Below are 14,016 nucleotides of genomic sequence, written 5' to 3'. Positions count from 1 at the left end.
ACCTAACCGACTATCCTATAACCTAGGCAAGACTAACCGGGCAAGTTATGGATTCAACACACAAAGGGAACAAAGTAGTATCTCACACACACATAGTACAAGATTGCATCACAAGCTACTACCTATCCGATTCATGAAACTATTATCTATGATTATTATATCCCTAATTCTAACCCATAAGGAGATTCACAATGTTTACACATATATACATATCATACTGTCCAAAAATAAATTGGTCTAAGGGGTATTATTTTTCTCAAAAAATCTAAACATTAAATAAATAAACTATTATAGATACTCATTTTTCTCATAGTTAAATAATAACACAACACAGTAAGAAATGAAGCACAATACGTCCTAAACGTGTCGGCTCTACTAAGACCAAACTCTGAGGAAAAGACACACATTAACAAAAAACCCCAATAGGACTTCTAAACCCATAAGTAGCCCCAACCTCAACTTATAATCATGCATTATCCTCAATACATTAGACCGCTACAAAACATAATAGTTAGGAACATACCTGCAGCACCATAGGTGCGTAGATCAGACATCAATCACACGAACACAAATGAATGTACAAATAACAAAATACCTTGCGTTGCCTCCCAAGTATCTCCCTAATTTAAATTCATGGCATGGCGGGGCTATGTTTACTACACATACTTCATCAAGGTAGCTCAAAGATTTGGCCTCCAGTTTTCTCTTTCCACGTTGAACTTATGAATTGCACCCCTAATGTTTTCTCTATTTTCCTACTATGCTCTAAGAGCTGTGATATGAAAATAAAGGAACAAAGCAATAGATGTGGCATGTTGCAACTCTTTTCTCTTAAGTGAGGAATGTAATTATTTGATTATGGTTAAACAAATTCAAGAATATAGACATTTTTTTCCTTCTTCATGCACTCTTTTACGGGTTTGGATGGCTCTACTAACATCATACCATCCAAAAATAATATGGAAAGGTGATTTGGGTGAGGTCCAATACGTCTCATCTCATGAATTACATTACCCTTTACATGTTCACATAACTCAAGTATACTTTTCTCAATAGTGATACCATCCATAAATGTTTGATCAAGTGTTGACTTCTCCAATTTTAGATCCTCAATTTGGATTATAAGACGTTTTTCAGTCTCACACAGCTTATAATTAAATTGTTAGGAATTACACACATCAACCTTTGTATTCAATTTTCCTTATAAATTGTGAACCTCCAAACAAAACCTATCAACTTTTTGACCAAATTCCTCTTTTTCTTTTGTAAGGAGTGTTGATGTTTCTACCATGCTCTTATTGTGCTCCACCAATATATCTATCATACTTCTGCAGTAATTCCATATATCAAAAGGGTAAGGATCAATAAAGAAAGAGTCATCATAACTCAACCTTTTTTTTTATAAATATGTCATATCCAAAAGAGTAGCCAAATATAAAAAAATAAAACCTAAAAACTTTAATAAATTCAATTAATAAATCCACAATCATATTCTCAGGCCACGACGCTAATATTTTGACATCTCCTAAAAGTACACCTCCTTAGAACAATAAGGTGGTCACTGTCAAAATATAGTAACCCAACTAGGTTGGTGTCAAACTCATAGGGAATACATGGAATATCTCTCATACTTATTGAAATCATTGGGTCATGTAGAAACGTAGATTGGGGGATTTGCTGAAATAGTAAAAAAGTCACAAGGATGAACAATTTTGGTTGTAATCAATCTAAATCAATCACTAGGTTTGTGTTCCCCTGGATCTTAACTTCGTAGATTTATCGTGAACTGCTGAACAATTCTAATACCTTGCATGCAAAATCTAACAAGTTATGTATCACTAACTTTCTTTTGGACTCATTAGAAAATTTCACTCTCTATCTTATGAGACTCAAAGTAATGTCTTAATAACCCTTATCCGAGATCCCAGATTTACTATTACCTTTTGAGACTCTAGTTAATTATATGAAGATAATTATCTTAAGTAGATAAAGATGATTAGCTTATATCTATTATTAACTTCAAATTACTGTTGTGATCTTCTTTTCCTACTTTCTACCTCTGTTGTGAATAAAATAGTAAATATAGGTGGGCTACTAATGTTGGCCACCGCTAATAAATAAATTAAACCGAAAAAAACCACAATATATGCAAGAATCTTTATCTAGAACAACTTTGAACTTCCTCTACTTCATTAACCCGTCAGGGTTTCCATAACCATAGCTAAGGGACATAGTTGATCATAGTTGCTAGAAATTTCATGGAATTCATAGAAAAAAACATAAAATTAATCTTACAATAGTGAAAGAATAAAACCCAAAAATCTCAGATTAATTATTCAAACAAACCTAAGAACACAGGAGTCCCAAGATCCAAGACCATTCTTAGAATCAAAAGATATTTATGAATGATATATATGAGTTATGCTTGAGTAAATATACATAATAATGACTAAAAAACCATAGGAATATTATTAGTTACATGAAAAACATAGGAAATCATTCCAAAATAATCCAAAAATAGTAGTTGGTAGCCACCTATGGGTCATAGGTGGTACCGACAGCTAATTGGTGGGTCTCTTAGAACTTTTGTTTCTGACACCTACACTACTACCTAAACCCCTTAGATGGTATCTACAGGACTAAGGCGCCAACGTAGGTGGTCACATTTTAGGTTTTTATTTTGTTTTCTTTAGGTTAGCTTCCAACACCTAGTTTCCTGCAAAATCGCTCCAAAAATAAATCAAATCCAACAAAATATCCTTAAGTGCATGCATATTCTCCAAGTTTTAGCATCATAAGTTCCATAAAACTATAGCACATCAACCCTATATAATATATTAGGTGATTATATTGTAGTTCGATCCAATTCAGACTATATTTTAATGTTAACGACCTTATTGTTTAATGTGGAACATTTTGATAACTAGAACATTCTCATGGGTTATTGGAAAAACAAGGTTGGCATACACTTGTGTCTAGGGTTTTAGTACATGGATGGAATTTTTTCCCAGCAGGTCATGTCTGGGTAGATGCATCACCAATATCATGTATGTATGAGGATCAGGTTAGTTTGATAGTTCCATAAACGAGTCATGGATAATACTATATGTTTGATATATTTGGGATTCTTGTGTCTGTCCAACTGCTTGTATTATATTTTGGAATTTTGTATTAGATTCATGGTTTTCTGACTTGGATATTATTAGAGTATGGGTGGTTGACTTGGTCATGGTTTGACTTGGCTTGTTGTCTCTTGACTTGTCTCACTTTGCTTGGCTAAACTTAATTTGGTGATTATATGAAAACTTTATAATTACATTCCCTAAACTGCTTATTTGATATTTAGTGTGCTAAGTGTAAGTTGGTTGAGCATGTATTAACTAGTTGTACCATATTTTAGGTAAGCGTTGACTACTTAAAATTTTGCTAGTACTTCTTATCATGGCATGACTTTTTATATTTCCTTTATGGGGAAATGAGAAATAAGATTTAGGTTGATTAGGGAGTTTTCTATTAGTGGAATAGAGAGAAGTATAGGTATAATTTATGAGTTAAATCTAATCTAATGTTCTGGGGGCTAAATGGGCAAGTCACATGTCCGAATGGGCCTTCTCCGTGTAAGCTAGGTGACATATTAGGTTCTTGACTTAGGTTTAGCGCTTCCTTGTTGTAGTTGTCATTTATAAGTTATGTCTACCTCGGCGTAAGGTCAGGATTAATGCTCCATTGTGGTAGAGTCATGGGAGAAAGAGTAGTGTTTTAAAATTCATAATTCAAAGTTTATAAGGGGGTGGAAGGGAATATTTGGGGTTGGGTAATGATTCTAAAAAAATGCATGTTTTTTGAATAATTATGGTATATTTGTGTAATCTTATTTTGTTCCATCGATGAGGTTTACCAGTATGAGTTGTTTGTACGGACGCTACTCTTGCTATACCTTTTTGGGGTATAGCTTTTTTGGGAATCAGTGTTGGTTTCTTGATGATAATAGAAGTGATCCTTTAGAATCTCTCACCTCTCTCACTCATGGTGGAAGTTGTGTTAAGATTTATTTTCCTTTAGCAACTTTTGTTCCTTTAGAGGCTATATCCCTGAGAATTTATAATTCCATACTACTTAATAAAGTTGGTTTCATTTACTCCCCAAATGTAGATGGTGAGATCTGAGGAGTCCCAAAGTATGGTATGGAGTTTAGCATAGAATTCCCACTCCCAGCTTATGACTCTGACAAGGGGAGCTATCACTAGTGAGTCCCAGTCAAACTCCTGCAATCGATTGTAGAATACTGGAGCTTTCTTTTCCACCCTACTCATATTGAAGCCCTTCTCATAGTAAAGCTTCATCCATTGATACTCATTATATCGCTCCCAACTAAGTTTATCAGAAGTCTTTCAAAAGTTGGGGTACTATATTGGTTTCCCACAATTGAAAATATTTGACCAATAATTATAGGTGAGAAAGCAAATTAGAAATCTTCAAGTGTCAGACAAGACTAAAACAAAATTTTCAATTTTTTTCCCTTTTAGCTAGAGGCTACTATCTGTAGCCTCGCGCTATAGAGACAGGCATGTCACTTAGAGATGTTGCTACAACAAAATTTCTCCACTATAGAAACCATAATCATCCCCAACAGTCAGGTGGTGAAAATATACAGCACCTTGACTCACAATCACCCGTTTTTAGTTTTAAAATCAAATCAGAGATCCAAGGATACCCTAGAACTAATTTAAACAAAAGAATTGGGCATAAAAACTCCCAATCATGCCTAAATCACAAATTCAAGCCCAAAATTGATCCTTCATATTTTATTCTATTGCAGCTCATATTAAACCATAAATTTTGAGTTTCTTACGCTTAGAATGGAAAAACAACATTGTGAACGTAAGAGTAGCAACCATGATTTGAAATTTATTCAACCAAGCCCCAACAAATCAAATTGAAAACTCAACTCAAACCCCTTTTTATCCAACATAAATCTAGTCTAATGTATGTAATTTCATGAGTAATAAAGTATTAAATAGTAAAGAGTCTAATGTTACCTTGTTCCGGTGATAAGAGCTAAGTAATCAGGGGACGAGGAGAGAAATTTTTAAGTAAAAAGAGATAAATGGGAGATGAACCCATTTCTCCCCTCAACAAACTATCAGATGTTTATAGTTTGCCAAATTTTTGGGCATCTCAGGAAGTCAGATAAAAAGTTCCTTATTTCATATCGTATGTTTATTAGCATAAAAAAACTTTTTTTTATTAGACCTGTTACAGGGTTCCAATACTAGAAGTTTAGTGAATGGGGTTTAGGAGTTCACATTTCTATAGTTCATCAGATATCATAATATCATTTAGGATCCAGGTATCAGTAATTAGTTTCTTATGGTCTCATGGATAGGGTGTTAAGTTCAAGAATCTAGAATTTTACACTTCTTATTCATCATTCGAGTATGAACGAAAGGTAAATTGGTATATTTTGTAATAATCAAATCTGTCAGTACTAGGAAACAACTCGACATTACGGAAGAATATAGATATTGTTGATATTTCATTAGTAAATTCACATGGGAATGGGTGTATTAAAATTTTATAACATAAGGAAATTGGTTGGACTGACGTCATCCCGCTCTAGCAAGATTTATTCTGTTATAGTGGTGCGGCTATAGTGGTGCGCATGCCGCTATAGCAACATGACGCAGAACAGAATTCCTAAAAGAGTGGATTTTATTTCTTATCTCAAATTTAGCTAAATAAATGATATGGAAAGTTCCAAAAACCATAAGGGCTGCCTCCCATGTCTTAGAGCCATGAGAAGTGGAGAAAGGGGTGTTTATGGCTGCAAGCCCGTGGATTTTAAAGGATTAAAGTTTCCATGATCTTTCAAAGGTTGGATTTCACATTTATTCATTCATTATACCTCTGGTTGACATTCAGGTAAGCTGAGGTTAATTGAGCAACATAGGCCCGGGTTAGTAAGCGTGAATATTGTTGCGTACAAATGCACACACAAGTGTACATGGTCACTCAAGTAGTAAAGTGGCCTTTAAAATCCATGTATCGATCCCGCAGGGACTTGTGCTAAGAAATGATCTAATTCTAGTAACACTACAATGATTAGATAAGTGCTAGGTAACCAATAATGTTTGAGAATTATAACCTAAAAGTAACCGTAACCAATTACATAATCTAAAGTGCTTGAACAATAATGGGGAGAAATCATTGTTCAAGGAAATACGAACAATCCTCCTTAGCTATACAATTTAGTCGATTTTGTTAATATCTTTGTTTTTGATTCATGGGGTTGATATCATGACAATGGTCTTCCAAGCCTTTAGTCATTTATCTAACATAGCACCACAACTACATCATTTAGCGGGGATACGAGTACTAGGTTGAAAGAATTTATATTTCATCCCATATATGAACCAAATAGGGCGAATTATGTATATTCCTATCCTAAATGCAAACCTTAACTTCAATCCCTTAAATGATTAAGATCCTACTCCATATATCCCACATTTTAATCTATTGTTCCTCCTTCTGGGCTCACAATAGATATATAAGTTTATACTAAGGGTCACGAATCATAAAATAGTAAATACAAGGATATATGAACAACCAATAAACATAAAAACATAAACCAACTCAAATATATGATTAAGTATTCAAGTTCTTGGCATCAAAACATAACCCAGTCCCAAACGGGACGCATCACAATATACAACAAAACCATGAGTACCCTTGGGTAGGATCAAAATCAGAGTCGAAGTTAACTTATCCTTCAAATTGTAAAAACTACCCTCACAAGAATCGGACCATAAAAACTTTACCTTTTTCTGAGTCAACTTGGTCAATGGAGCGGTGATCGAAGAGAAACTCTTCACAAACCTCCTATAATACCCAATTAAACACAATGATGAATAAATCCAAAAATAGATGGAATACTCGGTTTATAAGATCCATTAATGTCATCGGAGCATTAGTCAAACCGAATGATATGAACAAAAACTCATAGTGGCCATATCGGTTTCGAAAAGCAGTCTTAGGGATGTACACCTTCCTTAATCCTCAACAGATGATAACCGAGCCAAAGACCAATCTTTGAAAAGTACTTAGCACCCTAAAGCTAGTCAAATAGGTAATCAATCCTAGGAAAAGGATACTTATTCTTCACTATCACCTTATTAAACTGGCGATAATCGATACATATTCAAAGAAAATCATCCTTCTTATGCACGAAGAACACATGTGCAACCCACGAATAAATACTAGGATGAATAAAACCCTTATTAAGAAAATCTTTCAACTGCTCTTTTAGCTCTTTCACCTTAACTAGAGCTATTTTTTTAAAAGGGATAAAGATAGATTGGGTATCCAGAAGAAGATCATTCACAATATCTATTTCCCTATTAGGAGGAATACCAAGAAGATCATTAGGGAACACTTCAGGAAACCCATTGACTACAGGGACAAAGTTCAAAGAAGTACTTTCAGAATCAAAACCCTAACCCAAACTAAATAATTTAGACACCCCTTAGAAATCAAAATCTGAGATCTTAGATAAGAAATACACCTTTTCTTAGGTACTTATGAACTAGATTCCTATTCAATCACTAGTTCACTAGGGAATTGAAAACTAACCCTTCGGGTTCTACAATCAAGGGATGCATAGCACAAATGGAGCCAATCCAACTCTGAAATAACATCAAAGTCTAATATATTAACCCTATCAGACCCACCGATGTCTCCCTACCAGAGGTACATAACACATAACCCTTATATACTTTTCTATCAACAACAGAGTCACCCACCGAGACAAACATAGAAAAGGGATCAGAAATACACTCAGGACCAAAATCAAAATGAACAGCAACATCGAAACTAGTGTCATCACTAGTAGTAGGACCCTACAGCACTGGAGTTGAAGATGCAGAAACCAGAACCATATTAGCCCCAGAATAAACCCTTGAAAGATAGTCCCACTGTATGTGACCAAGTTGGCCATACTTAAAGAACTTATTTCTCCCTGCATTGCATACTCCACTATGCAACTAGCCGTAAAATATCCAAGGAGGATATGACGGATCTGCTAGGCCCTACTGGCCTAAGATTGGGTGTCTTTATCCCTAAATATACTGTTATCTTAAAGCAATAATCACCTGTGTAATACCCCATACTTCTACCTAGCTTAAATTTGTCCCAAAGATGTTAAAGACATACTTTAAAGATGAATACACTTTTATATTTATGGAATTTTCAAATTCAATAAACTTTCCATCGATACCAAATTTGCCCAAATACAACACCCGAATAAAGATTTAAAGCCTTTTTCGTGAGACAGTTGATCACCAGAGCCATCAGCACATTGCAAAGCCAGCTTAAATAGAAATTGTCAATTTCCAGTGTTGCTCTGCAATAGTGGCACATCGCACCAAAGGCCCAATTCACAATTTTCTAATTCCAGTAAGGCAACGCGATCCTAGCGTGTCGCACCACAAATAAAATTCGCATCCAGTGTTGATCCGTGATTCTATTGCGTCGTGTTGTTCGCCCTGTTCCCAATTGACAATTTCCAGTGAAAAATGTTCTAATGCCACTCTGCGCCAATATTTCAATCAGGAAATTATGACAAAAAATAAATATTTCAACCAAGGATAAATTGGTCTTTTCCAAAGTTTTTAACACGTCCAGGTGCGGGATTTAATCCCTAAAAATATTTTAAATTATTATTTACTCACTTTCTCCCCAAATCAAGAATATTCTCTCCTAAGAAACAAAACCCTAGCCCTTGAGAATCAAGGTCAATCTCAAGAAATCCATCCAAGAACTCCAAGAACCTTCAAGGTTTCCTATTCTCAAGTATGTATAGTGTTCATTCATGGATTCTTTTCTTCCATGAAGCCGAAGAATCAAGTTTTAAACTATGAATTATGATATTTATACCATGTGTTGATTATGTTCATATGGTTGTTGTTGTTGTATGATTCCCAAGTTGGAATCTATATGTGTTTTTATGAAAATATGTTAGCATATGAGTTGAAAACCTTGAATTTTAGTTGGTTATTATATGTTAATTTGATGATTATGACAGGCCCTAAGTCATACACCCTAAGTGTTTGAAAAAATGCCTACGAGACTAGAAATTATGTAATATGACTCAATTGTGACTTAAATGAAGGATTAATGTTTTACCCTTATGTTCAAATGACTCCCATGCTATTGAGGTGCAATGTAGATGTTTGTTGGAATGATCATAATGTTAGAGTATGAAATTATGACATTGAGTATTTGCATACCTACCATGTACAAGATTATGATAACCATGTACTTCATGAAATCCCCAATTTATTGTATTATGGATTGTTTATGTTGGTCATGTATTCAAGAATGTCATGCCTTATTATTTTCCTTCTATCGAGTCCTGGGGGTACTTGTACCTGAAAATTAGCTATGTGCCTAGAGCGAGTGTCATGTTTTCATGGTATCCTAAGTCAAGCCATGTGCTGTTGAATTCAGTCAGTCATGTGACTCAGGAAAACTCAGTAATCCCAGTTATATCAAAAAGCTCAATACTTCAGTAATCTCAGTAGTATTCTGTCAATCAACAAAACTTAATGAACTCATTCCAGTTCAGTTTAGTTAATCATGTTCAACATCTATTCAGATGGGAGTAGGATTTAGCACCGAGTGAACCCAAGGATGAGGGCACACATTGACAGTTGAGGGTGTGATCCTTAGAAGCAATCCTTGTATTCCAGAACTATGTAGCCAGCATAGGTTGAGAAATCTATACTGACAGATGAGGGTTGATGAGTTGGATAAACACTATCAGATGAGGTTCCCACCATTCTCTTTTGGGGACACTGTCAGATAAGGGTCACCTACAGCTTGTCCTTACCAGTGGCGCGGTATTGATACCGTTCTAGATGGGGTTACAGAATGGACCCCAACATAGCTATATTACTTTATTTGGGGCATGTCGGTTAGATGAATACTTCTCACCATTATAGTTTCAGACTTAGTCTTAGATAGTTCTTTAGAATTTCAGGACTGTCATATACAGTCAGCTCAAAATAGTACGAAACTCGGTAAGTTCCATCAGAACCTACACTATCAGATACAGTTACTCAGTATTAGTTATATTAGTTATCAGTGACTCATGTTATCAGTAATCAAACTCAGTAGTTAGTACCATCAAGAATTCATTCATAGTCACTTATTCATGCATGTATTCTCACATTCATATTATACAGTCAGTTAGCATTGTTCATGCATTTGAACCCTTTGCATTTAGCCTAGCTCACATGCATACCCGTATATTTAATCGTACTAACACATTTACACTATGTGTTTTATTATGTATCATAGGTTCAGAAGCATGAGCTCTAGAGCATCAGTAGCATTTCAGTTTCAGTTGTCAGACCTAGCAGTGAGTCCTCATCCTTCGAGGACATGACCATTACTTTATTGCTTCATTACGTAGTTTATTTAAGTAGTTGGAGTTAGTTAGGAACATGTCCCATCAACTCCTTATTCAGACAGTTTAGAGGCTTTTAAACTACAGTGCTTTTAGGCTAGATATTCAGACTTCAGTATTTTCTGTTATTCAGTTGTTTTGGTACAGTTATACCACATTCAATATTATTATTAGTTTTCAATTTTGAACCTTATCGCCTTTCAGCCCTTTTATTCTGCATTTATACAGTATATTATGCAGAGCTCAGGTACAGATATTAGTCATGGGTTAGCTTATGGTCCTTGGGGTTATGAGCACAGTGTAACATTCCAAGTACCAGATTTGATGTGTTACAACCTGACGGCTTAAGATATGGAGCACTAGCCGTAGAATAAGAACCAGAGTTTTCCTACTTCTTCTTAGACCACTTCCTTCTATCTTTACCAATATTTTGCTGGCCTCCACCTGTCATAGAATACCTAAATTTCACACTTTGGCTTTCCCTTATTTTGGCTTTTTTCTTTTTTTCCTCGTCAACTTGCTGTATGTGCACCATAAGCCTAGTGATATCCATGTCTTCGTTCAACAAAGAGGCCTTTTACTCGAACACAAAGTCCCGAGAAAAACCCAAAGCAAACTTTCTTATTCTAGCCCTCGTAAAAGATACCAACTCCAAAGCATGGCGAGAAAACTGATGAAACTTTAAGGCGTACTCATTCACAGACATCCTACCATGTTTCAAATTCACTAACTCTTCCATTTTTGCCTCCCTCAACTCTTGAAGAATGAAGCAATCAAAAAAGTCACTAGAGAATTCATCCCACATAGATGGCTCAACATCATCCCCTATTAACTACTCCCACTCGTCATCCTCAAACCATCCATAGGCGCCAGGTCCACTATTTCAGATTTTGATTCTCTGTATCTCAGCTTCTCTGACACATACTGGGGCACATACGTGGAGTAGATAGTACATATGGGTCGTAGGTGCCCACTTCAGTTGTAACACCTCAAAAATGGGTCTCGAGATGTCACACAGTGCTCAAGACTATGAGTAGCCTCAAGTTAACCCTATAAGCCTTCAACTAAATTTAAAACTCATAATAGAGAAATATAAACATAAAATCAATGTCAAAGTCTATCTGATATAAGCTAAAATTATCTGAACATAATATCTACATTTATTAGACTCAAAAGTCTGGATCTTGAATAGATGCCCTTGTTCATAACCCCACATACCTTAGTATATGAATAGATGAAGAAGCTTGAACTTTGAGTTCATATTTGAGCCCTCGAAGTTTGATTCTTGAAGATCTTGAATTGGAAATCTTAAATTTTAGTTTATTTTGGAAGAAGAATCGTGGAATTTGGATTTCTTAAGGTTTGAAATTTGAAGTTTTATGGATTCTTGGAGAGTAATTTGATGAATTATCAGTTTATCAGGCTTAGAGTAGGTTTAACCTAGTGTTTTACACAATTTGGGGGCTTGGGAAAAGACTAAACTACCTTTTGGAAAAATAAGTATGAAACTGGAAATCCTGATTTTGCACTGCAGTGTGATGCGGTGCCATCGTAGTGGCTTAATGGAAAAAGAACGAGTGCCATTATGGGTTCTATCGCGATGGAGCGTAAATACATTGCGTCACTTGAAAAGTATGAGTGCAAAATTACCCTCCACCGCAATGTGGTGTCTACTCCATCGAGAATTTTAGTGCGATACTAGCAAATCGCGGTGAGTTATTGGAAAGGAACGAATGGGATTTTGGGCTTCAATATGACACAACGCAATCACAGTGCTTTACTAAAAAGACGATGATTGCGAATCTGCCCTCCACCACGAAGCGGTGCTATCGAATTGAACTACTGTTTCTTACTAAAAATGCCATAAATTCTCAACCAGGTATCGTATGTAAGAGAAAATGGTACCATTGGAAAGCTGGTTCAATTACATACAATTTTGTGGGTTTAGGCTAGAAAATTCTACACGTATTATGAGTTATACATTTTTAAAGTTGACCCTTGACATACTAGGAGAAAAACGGGACTAACAAATGTATAGGGTATTACAATATCTCTCTTTTGGGAACATTTATCCTCAAATGAGACTAGTTAAACTAAGGATACTGAGGAACTAGACTATATATTGGCATACACAACTGAAACAAAATTGCATGACTGAATCTAAACCATACAGAGCAACTGAACTAATCTACGAATGCATAACTTGATATGAAGATAATCACATGGCTAAAACTGAGATTGGAAAAGGACTAAATTAAGGAAGACTATTACCTTAGGCTGAATCTGAGTTTGTGGAGAAGAGGTGAGCATACTTGGTACGTATGTCTACTTCTATATCCCAAGTAGCACCCTCAATTGACTAATTTCTCCACAGAACTTTCACCAAGGAAAATTCTTTGTTCCTTAGTCTATAGATCTCATGATCAAGAATCTCTACTGAAAGTTTTTCATATGAAAGGATATTCTGAATATCTGTGTTTTCTAGAGAGTCTACAACAGTTGAATCGTCCATACACTTCTTCAATAAAGATACAAGGAACACTGGGTGAACTGATGACAAGTCTGCAGGTAGCTTAAACTCATATGCTACCTTCCCCAAATGACTCAAAATCCTATAGGGGCCGATATATCGGGGACTAAGCTTTCCTTTTTTCCCAAATCTCTTCACCCCCTTCATAGGTGAAACCTTCAAATACACAAGATCATCTACTTCAAACTTAAGTTCTCTCTTTCTTACGTCTGCATAAGATTTTTTATGACTATGAGCTAATTTCAATCTCTATCGAATCAACTGACCTTTCTCCATTGTTTCAAACACCATATCTGGCTCAATCAAAGCGGCCTCACCTACTTCAAACCAACCAACTGGTGATGTACATCTCCACCCATAAAGAACTTCAAATGGGGCCATCTGAATACTAGAATGGTAACTGTTATTGTAGAAAAACTCGATCAAAGGCAAATGATCATACCAACTGCCTTTGAAATCAAGAACACATGCTCTCAACATATCCTCTAGGGTCTGACTGATCCTCCCTACCTGACCATCTATCTGTGGATAAAAAGTTAAACTGAGATGAACTTGGGTACCAAAACCCTTCTGAAAGGCTTTTCAAAATTGAGAGGTGAATTGAGTACCCCTATCAAAAATGATGGATAAGGAAACTCCGTGCAATCTAACCAACTCCCTGAGATATAGCTTAGCATAATCTTCAGCTGTGTAGGATTTATAAACTAGCAAGAAATGGGCTGATTTGGTCAAGTTGTTTATAATACCCAAATCGAATCATGTTATCGACGCGAATGGGGTAACCCTATCATAAAGTCCAAGTTAACTTTTTCTCACTTCCAAGTGGGAATACCAAACTCCTACAATGTGCCACCAGGTCTTTGGTGCTCTACCTTAACTTGTTAGTAAGTTAAAAACTTAGAAAATTCTGTGATTTGTCTCTTAATACCACTCCACCAATAGACTTCCTAGAAATTACGATACATCTTGGTGGATCTTAGATGAATGTATTAACGTACACCGTGAGCTTCTACCATAATCT

The sequence above is a fragment of the Capsicum annuum genome, chromosome 9 (assembly GCF_002878395.1).
Source record: "Capsicum annuum cultivar UCD-10X-F1 chromosome 9, UCD10Xv1.1, whole genome shotgun sequence".
Classification (NCBI taxonomy): domain Eukaryota; kingdom Viridiplantae; phylum Streptophyta; class Magnoliopsida; order Solanales; family Solanaceae; genus Capsicum; species Capsicum annuum.
This window is presented reverse-complemented; position numbering follows the sequence as displayed.